The 10,091-nt window shown below is 40.4% G+C and overlaps 1 pseudogene across 1 annotated transcript; it reads left to right on the forward strand.

Moving 5' to 3' along the window:
- The first annotated feature begins 5,985 nt into the window (after window positions 1–5,985).
- LOC309861785 (transducin-like enhancer protein 6 pseudogene) lies at window positions 5,986–9,380 on the forward strand (annotated as a pseudogene). Its single transcript has 2 exons — window positions 5,986–6,069; window positions 7,696–9,380. The product of its transcript is annotated as a transducin-like enhancer protein 6 pseudogene (transcript).
- The last annotated feature ends 711 nt before the right edge of the window (window positions 9,381–10,091 follow it).

A 10,091-nucleotide genomic window follows, 5' to 3' on the forward strand; every position in this document is an offset into this window, starting at 1 on the left:
ACATGGATAAAATGTTCCACATCACTTAGCATCAGGGAAATACAAATCAAAACCACAATGATAAACCACCTCACACCAGTCAGAATGGTTAAAACTAACAAGACAAGAAAAAACAAGTGTTGGTGAAGTTCTGGAGAAAGGGGAAGCATCTTAAACTGTTGGTGGGGATGTAAGCTGGTACATCCACTCTGGAAAACAGTATGGAGGTTCCTCAAGAAGTTAAAAATAGAGCTACCTATGACCCAGCAATTGCACTACTGGGTATTTGCCCCAAAGATACAAATGTAGTGATCTGAAGGGGCACATGCCCCCCAGTGTTCAAAGTAGCAATGTCCACAATAGCTAAACCATGGAAAGAGCCAACATGTCCATTGATAGATGAATGGCTAAAGAAGATCTGGTATAGGGGTGCCTGGGTCGCTCGGTGGGTTAACGCCTCGGGTCATGATCTCAGGGTCCTGGGATTGAGCCCCGCATCAGGCTCTCTGCTCGGCAGGGAGCCTGCTTCCTCCTTTCTCTATGTACTTGTGATCTCGGTCTGTCAAATAAATAAAATCTTAAAAAAAAAAGAAGATCTGATATATATATATATATATATATATATATATATATATATATATATATTACTCAACCATAAGAAAGGATGAATACTTAACCATTTACATCAACGTGGATGGAACTGGAGGGTATTATGCTGAGTGAAATATGTAAGCCAGAGAAATACAATTACCATGTAGTTTCACTTATATGTGGAATATAAGAAACAGTGCAGAGGATCATAGGGAAAGAGAGTGAAGGGAGACAAATCAGGAGAGACTCAACTATAGGAAACAAACTGAGGGTTGCTAGATGGGTGGTGGGTAGGTGATGGGGTAATTGAGTGATGGGCATTAAGGAAGGCACATGATGTATTGAACACTGGGTATTATAAGCAACTGATAAATTATTGAACGCTACATCTAAAACTAATGGTGTACTATATGTTGGTTAATTGAATTTAAGTAAAATTTTAAAAATGTGTCTTTTCCAAAGAGGTAATGAATCGTTCCCTGGTTCATGAAAAGATGCTCAACATCCCTAGTGATTAGGGAAGTTAAAATTAAAACTACAGTGATAGATCACCTCATACCTGTTAGAAACAAAAAGATAAAAGATACTGGCGTGGATGTAGAGAAAATGGGGAACACTTGTGCACTGTTGGTGGAATCATAAATTGGGGCAGCTACTTTGGAAAACAGTTGGAGATTCTTCAAAAAATTAAAAATAATATTACCATATAATCTAGTAATTTGAATTCTGGGTACATATCCAACAGAAACAAAAACACTAACTTGAAAATATAACCACACTCTCATGTTCACAGCATCATTGTTTATAATACCAAACGTGGAAACAACTGAGTGTCTATTAGTTAATTAATAAATAAAGAAGGTGTGCAATGTATGGACAATAAAATATTATTCAGCTGTAAAGATGTGGAAATCCTGTTTGCAACAACATGGCTGGAACTTGATGCTGTTATGTTAAGTAAAATAAGTCAGAGACAACTATTATATAATATCACTTATATGTGGAATCTAATAAAAAATACTACTAATAAATTTATAGCAGAAGTCAGATTTATGATTACTGGAGTCAGGGAGTAGAAGGGTGGGCATTGGATGAAGGTGGTCAAAAGATACAAACTTGCTATTATAAGATAAATAAGTATTAGGATTTAATGCACAACATAATGACTGTAGCTGACAGTGCTATAGGATACATAGGAAAGTTGTTAAGAAAGTAATTCCTGAGTTCTCATCCAAGAAGAACTCTTTTTGGTATTTCTTAAATTTTATTTTAATTCCAGTATAGTTAATATACAGTGTTATATTAGTTTTAGGTGTATAATATAGTGATTCAACTACCACATACATTACCCAGTGCTCATCACAAGTGTACTCCTTAATCCTGTCACCTGTATTACCCATCTTCCCCCATCTCCCTCTAGTAACCATCAGTTTGTTCTCTATAATTAAGAGTGATTTTGTTTATGTCTCTGTCTTCTTTCCTTTGCTTGTTTGTTCTGTTTCTTTAATCCCATATATGAGTTAAATCATATGGTATTTGTAGTTCTCTGACTGGCTTATTTTGCTTAACATTATACTTTTTAGCTTCATCTGCATCATTGTAAATGTCAAGGTTTCATTCCTTTTGATGGCCAAATAATATTCCATCACACACACACACACAAACACAGACACACACACACACAATTTTTTTTATGCATTCATCTATCAATGGACACATGGGCTGCTTCATTTTTTTTTCTTTTTAAAAAATTGTGTCTATATGATGGTGGATGTTAAATAAACCTTTAGTGGTAATAATTTTATAATCTATGGTAATCAAACTATAATGCTGTGTATGTTAAATTTACATAGTGATGTATGTCAATTTTTTTTTTTTAAAGATTTTATTTATTTGCCAGAGAGAGACACAGCGAGAGAGGGAACACAAGTAGGGAGAGTGGGGGAGAGAGAAGCAGGCTTCCCACAGAGCAGGTGCCCATTGTGGGTCTTGATCCCAGGACCCTGGGATCATGATCTGAGCTGAAGGCAGATGCTTAAAGATTGAGCTACCCAGGCGCCCTGATGTATGTCAGTTATTATCAGTAAAACTGGAAAAATCAATTGAACTAAATGCTGTCTAAAAAGATACTGTTTTTATTCAAAGGCACAAATAGGTTGAAAGTAAAAGAATAGAAAAAAGATATACCATAAAAAGTAACCCCACAATCTGGAGTGGCTCTACTAATAATAGACAAAATTGTACTTTATGACAAAACTCGTTACTAGACACACAGAGAGACACTTTGTAATAATAAAATGCTAATTTCACTGAGATGATATAATAATTATAAACATCTTTAAACAAAACAATATAGTCCTGAATGCATGAAACAGATCTAATAGAATTGAAGGGAAATCAACCAATTCAACTTTAGTAGTTGGAAACATCAATGCTCTATTTTATATAATAACTGAAACACCTGGGTCTAGGATGAACAAGGAAAGAGAAGACCTTACCGACACTAAACAAACTATACCTAACCTGCATCTCCAGTGCTCTTCCCTCAGTAACTGCACAATATGTATTCTCAAGTGCATTGGGAACATTATCCAAAGTAGACAACTATTAGGCCATAAAACAAGTCTCAATACATTTAAAAGAGTTGAAGTCATACAAAATATGTTGTTCCCTGACAACAATGGAATGAAATAGAAAATAAGCAACAGGAGGATATTTGGGAAATTCCCAAATATGTGGAAATGAAACATCACTTTCCTAAATAACCAGTGAGTCAAAGAAATCACAAAGGAAATTAGAAAATACTTTGATATGAATGAAAAAGAAAAAAGTACACTTTATTAATATAGAAATGAAAATCCTTTAAAAAATACCAGTGAACCACATCCAACAACATACAAAGAGGATTATATGCCAGGATCAAGTGGGATTTATCCCACAGCTATGCAAGTCCTGGTTAATGTAAAAAAATCAATCAGTGTAATATACAACATTAATAGAATGAAGAGAAAAAACCAATTTGATTATACAAATAGATGCAGAAAAATCATTTTACAAAACCATTTTGTGATGCAAAACACTTTCATCAAACCATGAATAGAAGGGAAGTACCTCAAGATGATAAAGGTAATCCACAATAGATAACATCCTACTTAAGTGTAAAAAACTGAAATGTCCCTCCAAGATCAAGAAAACAGCAAGGAAGTCCACTGTCATCAATTTTTTTTCAGCACTACACTGGAGGTTCTAGCCAGAGCAATTAGACAAGTAAAAGAAAAAGAAATAAAGGGATACCATATGATTTATGGGGCAAAAGTGTGGTCTTTTCAACAAACGGTGCGGGACAAATGGATGTCCATGTGTAAAAGAAAGAAGATGGGGGGCACCTGGGTGGCTCAGTGGGTTAAGCCTCTGCCTTTAGCTCAGATCATGATCCCAGGATCCTGGGATCGAGTCCCGCATTGGGCTCTCTGCTCCGCAGGGAGCCTGCTTCCTCCTCTCTCTCTCTCTGCCTACTTGTGATCTCTGGCTGTCAAATAAATAAATAAAATCTTTAAAAAAAAGAAAGAAAAAGAAAGAAAGAAAGAAAGAAAGAAAGAAAGAAAGAAAGAAAGAAGATGGATCCCTACCTCATGCCATTAATAAAAATTAACATAATAAAAAAGGAAAAAAAGAGCTCAAAGTGGATCAAAGACCTAAAGGTAAGAGCTAAAATGAAAAAAACTCTTACAAGGAAGCAAGTATAAATGAATACTTGTGACCCCTGATTAGGCAATGGTTTGGCAAATATGACCTCCAAAGCAAAAGCAACAAAAGGGAAAAATATATAAGTCAGATTTCATTAAAATTAGAAGGATACTGTGAAGAGCGTATAAAGGCATCTTGCAGAAAGGGAGAAGGTATTTGCAAGTTATGTATCTTTTAATGGACTATATCCAAAATATATGAAGAACTCTCACAATTTGAAAGACAAAAGCCTAACTAAAAATTGGGGGGGTGCCTGGGTGGCTCAAGTGGGTTAAGGCCTTTGCCTTCGGTTCGGGTGATGATCTCAGGGTCCTGGGATCAAGTCCAGCGTCTGGCTCTCTGCTTGGCGGGGAGCCTGCTTCCCCCTCTCTCTCTGCCTACCTCTCTGCCTGCCTCTCTGTGTACTTGTGATCTCTCTCTCTCTAAAAAAAAAAAAAAAAAAAAAAAAAAAAAAAAAAAATGGCGGAAATATTTGAATAGCTATTTCTCTAAAGTAGTCAATAAGCACATGAACAATGTTTGGCATCATTAGTTTTTGGTGTATTCCAAATTGAAGTTTCAATTGAGTACCACTTCACATGCACTAAGATTGCTGTTATAAAGACATGGAGTACCTCAGTGGCTCAGTAGGTTGTGTGCCTTTGGCTTAGGTCATGATCCTAGGGTCCTGGGATGGAGTCCCGTCCACATCCAGCTTCCTGCTCAGCAAGGAGTCTACTTCTTGCTCTGCCTCTCCTCCAACTCCTTCTCTCTCTCTCTCTCAAAAATAAATGAAGTCTCTTTAAAAATAGCAGACAATAATAGCAAATGTTAGTGAGGGTGTGGAGAAATGGGAACCATCTTTTTGCTGTTCGAGAGGGAAAGCAGTACAGCCACTTTAGAAATCAATTTGGCAGTTCCAAGGAGCTATCATTTGACCCAGAAATTCTACTCATTGGTATATCTCTAAGATAAATGAACATAGGTACACGTGAAACTTCCAAACATGGAAGTTAATTGTAATATTATTCATAATAGTCTAAACATGGAAATGACCCCAGTGCCTAATAATTAATGGATGATGAAATTGTGGTGCGCTTTTAAAAGCTATAAAAAAAAAAAAAATAAGAAAGTACAGATACAGGCTATAGCCTCCATGAACTTTAAAACCTCATGCTAACTGAAAGTAGCTAACCAAAAAAGGCCACATATTATATGATCCCATTTATATGAAGTGTCCAGAATGGACAAATCCGAGGAACTAGTCAGTTCAATAGTGGATGACTGGGCTTCAGGAGAAGGCAGGAAGGAAGGAGGGAAGGAAGGAAAAAAAGGAAGGGGATGAAAGGAAAGGAGGAAAGGAAAGAAAAGGAAGGAAAGAAGGAATAAAGGGAGGGAGGAAGGAAAGGAGGGACTGCTAGTAGGAATGGGATTTCTTTTTGGTGCTTATAAGGTTCTGGAATTAGCGGTGATGATTGTACAATGTCATCAAGGTACTAAATGAATTATATACTTTGAAGGTGTGAATTTTGTGTTGTGAATTATATCTCAAAACGCATGATAAAACCCAGATTCAAGTTATTCCCCCCACCAAAAAAGAATAGATGTGATTGTGTAAATAAGTAAGAGGAGGAAGAGCATTCTCAGATTTTCACAAAGAATGTATGTGGGGACTGGGAAGTCCTAGAGATGTGCCACTCAGATCTATTACAAGCTGAGAGCATGTTCGAATTGGTGCCAGACTTGGAACAATACAATGGATTCCAAAACAAGGTATTTCTTGCACTCTTGATGATTCATTCTAAATGATTTAGTAAATGTCATCATAGTGATGGCCATTGGTTTTATAATAATCACTCCAAAAAAATCTAGAGTTGTGCTGTCCAATATAGTAATCATAAGCATATGTGTCCATTCACATTCAAATTTAAATTAAAATAAAATACAATTACAGTTCAGTTGTACCAGCACATTTCAGATACCCAGTAGCACAGCTGGTTGCCATATTGGACAACATAGAACAGTCTCATCATTGTAGAAAGTTCTGTTGGGCATGATTGATTTTGAGAGAGATGAGTAGAGAACAGAAGGAAGGGAAGGGGAACAGTAAAGGGGCCCAAAACAAAACAAAATGAAACAAACCTTCCAAAATGTAAAAATCTTGTGAATTCCAAAACTTTCTAAAAGTTACCCAACAGTATTAACTGAGCCTCTGTCTATTATGGGTCATTCTAGACAATGGGGATTGATTAATTGTTTCATTGATTTTTTTTTTCAATATGGAGTAACAATGAATACAGAAAACTGTGCTAGGGACATCGTGTAAAATAAACAAACTGGCATATTGTCTCTTCTCAAGCAGTTTACATTCCAGTGGAGGAGATGGACCTTAATCAGCAATGACACAAACAAATGTAAAAAGGCAAATGTGATAATCACTCTGGTGGAGAGTATCTGGACCAATGAGGGCATATGGGGATATGTTTGATCTCCTGTGGAGCGTCTTTCCTGTGGAAGAGGGCATCTGAGATGGAATTTAAGTTAATAGATTAAGGAAAAAGAGAAAAAGTCAGCCCAAAGACTTGTTCTGTGCACACAAAGCCCTCTGTGTGCACAGAGGCCCTGGGGCAGAGAAACCATGATAGGAAGGAGGAGCTGACAGGTCCTATGTGTACCATCATGGAAAGTGAAGGGAAGGTGTGAGCTGAGGCTAAAAAGGTAGAGTCCCTATTCTCTATATCTGCAGCACCAGCATCACCTGCAAACTTGTTAAAAATATAAAATCTAAGTCTCTACCCCAAGCAAATGTATTAAAATCTGTATTTAACAAGATGCTCAGGTGACTAATAGGCATGAAGTTCAGATGCATAGTCCAAGAGTCTACAAACTGTGGAAATCAGGCTGGATCCTCCCACTGCCTGTGTTTAAACAGAGAGTTTTATTGGACTTCTATTTTGCCTATCCATTTACTAAGTGTCTGTGGCTGTTTTCTTGCTGCAGTGATGGAATGGAGAGGTTGCCACAGAGATTGGTTGGATGGCAACACTGAAAATGGTTATTATCTGGCCCTTTACACAGAAGTTTTTTGACCCCTAGCTCATACTGTGCCATACCTCAAAGACAGCATTAAAAATTTGGCACTTATTCTAAGAGCAGAGGAAGCCTACGAAGACTTCGCTTTTAGAAGGATTGCTTTGGCTGCACAATGATGAAAGGCCCATAGACAGCACAGGAGTGTTCATTCTCAGCCTGAACTTGGCTGACCTTTCACAGTTTCCACCTTGCTGTCCTGGGCCTCCATCCTAAAGAAAGCCCTTGTGATTACTGCCTGAAGATGACCTGTTGGGGCCATCTCAGCCCCCAGGAGTGCCCTCAAAGGATGAGGTCCCGGGAACTTAGGCTCACCCTGAACTGAACTATTGGGGTGTCCTGGATCAGCTCTGACAGCAGTTCCCCAGGTTCTTCCTTTATCTGTTGGTGCAGATGGAGAGCATGTACTACATACTCCAGAAGATCCAGCAGAGTCTCCAGGAACATCACAAGCAGGCAGAAAGCTTCCTGTGGACAATGGAGACCTGGAGCTGACCTTTAGGCTTCCAGCCCAGGAAATACCAAGTGAGCCAAATCTCCTCTGGTTGAGACTGCTCACCAGGATTCCTGAGGATCAGCCAGATCTGAGGCTTCCCCACCCCCAGTGTCCAAGACCCCATAGCCCTCCAGTCTTCAGGGACCACACTTCAAAGATGTCATGGCCACAGGTCATCAGACAGGAACAAGCAGCCCTCTGGAGCAGACACTGTCCCAGTATACCAGTTGGACATGCAGCCTTCTTGGGACTCTGAGCCCTATTATTGGCAGGATATTCTAACTGAACAACTCTGGCAGATCTTTGCTGGGACCCTCAAGAAGGTGGACCAACCACAGCACAAGATGACAGAACAGGCACCAAGCCTGGAGAGCCAGGGCCCAGGACCATGTTACTTGGGACTGGAGCCATGTACCAAAAACACTTGGTTTCTAATCCCACCTGTGCTTCCCCCTACCCCCAGCTCGAGGGTTCCTAAGAAAGGGGAACAGAACCAGGTACCAAAACAGAGAAGATGCTCTCCTGTGTGGCCTAGAAGCCTGCTATGAGAAGCTATCCATTTCTGAAGCCCATATGCTGGGACCCTGAGGACTTTGGGGATATGTGGAAAAGACCAGATGTCTTGCCCTGACAATCAAAGAAGTTGGCCATCCCACATGGAATGGGGATGCTAAAGCACAGGGAGCTGGTGCTGGCCATGGCTGTCAGCAGCTTCACATGACATATTCACCTCTGACAAGGGTGGTGTCAAAGTGTGGAGTCTGGTTAGCCAGGTGGTATAGGACAAGTATCCTTGTATAGGACAAGAACAACCTGTGTGTACAGACCTATTTGGCCTACTTACACACCTGCCTGCTGTCCTCAAACAGCCTAACCCTGCTGATGGGTGGCCACAACCTGCCTGGTTTAAGTGTGTGGGACCTGACAGTGCCCTCCCTGCATGGGACAGATGAGCTACCCTGTACAGTTCTCACCTGCCAGGCCCTGGCCTTCTATCCTGAAGACAACTTGACCTTCATTGGCTTCATTGATGGCAGAGTCAGGATCCAGGAGCTGTGGGACAACAGATTTGTCAGGGACCTGCTGAGCCACCTAAATGGAGGCAAAAGCATTGCTGTTGAAGACCAGAACATATGAACAGGGTGTGGAGCAGGGGTCTGGGTACCTGCCTGTTGGAGTGGGACCTGAGGACCACTGGAGTCCAAGAATACCAATTTGAGTCTCAGATAATGAGTCTATCCCTTAGTGCCCCAGAGGACTGGGTGCTAGTGGGTACAACCAATGGCCAACAGTGGCTGCAGCCCACCTGAGGGGGCAGAAGCACATGGTGGGGTGTAAGGATAGAACCATCTTGGGTCTCAACTTCTCCCCTCTTGAGCAGAGCATTAGGATGGATGACCTGGTCAACAGCTATGGCATACCTGTTGGACCATGCTGTTCCAGGCACCTGAGACCTCTTCCATCTTACGTTGTGATGTGTCCCCCAGCACCTGCCTGATCATCACAAGGTCCACACCTTGGGGTACCAGATCACTTATTGAGGGTTTTGGCACGGTGGTCCTGACTTGGGATCCCTTTGTTGTCTTTTTTCCCTCAACAAGGTGGAGGCATAGTGTTAGGACGATGTGGTCGGTGGGCTGGGTCTCTTTCCCATTGCACAACCAGGCCAGTGATCTTTGTCACATGTAAGAAAGCAAAAAAATGAAACAGAACAAAAACCAGGCACATAGGCAGAACTTGCTCCAGAGGAACTTAGGGTCTAGTGAGAATCCACTTTTGTCTCCCAAATTGGTTGTTGACTCCAATAGGAAGCAGACTATACTATCACCTAGCTGTCTGTTGTTGTTAACTCCTTCAGCGCCTGACAGACTGCTGTTTAGCCAGGGAGTGCTGCTATTTAACGATTCAGTAAATAGCTTGACCTTGTTACACTTAATGCCTGCCACTCTTAGAATCTTCTTTTCTGGACACTTCAAAAGGCAAAATACCATGATGCCTGATCTGCTTTCACCAGTTTCCTTGACAGCTCAGCTCTATGTTCAATAGGGTACCTAGGCCAGCACAGTAGATGGCGAGTTTGAGGAGAACAGGGGAGACAAGAATCTGATTCCAGTTTCCAGTATGGATAGGAACGCAGGAAGAAGTCTCTTTGAACTTAAGATTCTCCCTCCATGATGTGAGGAAGCAGAGACTATTCATATTTAAGATT

Source organism: Mustela nivalis (assembly GCF_964662115.1).
Source record: "Mustela nivalis genome assembly, chromosome: 1".
NCBI classification, from domain to species: domain Eukaryota; kingdom Metazoa; phylum Chordata; class Mammalia; order Carnivora; family Mustelidae; genus Mustela; species Mustela nivalis.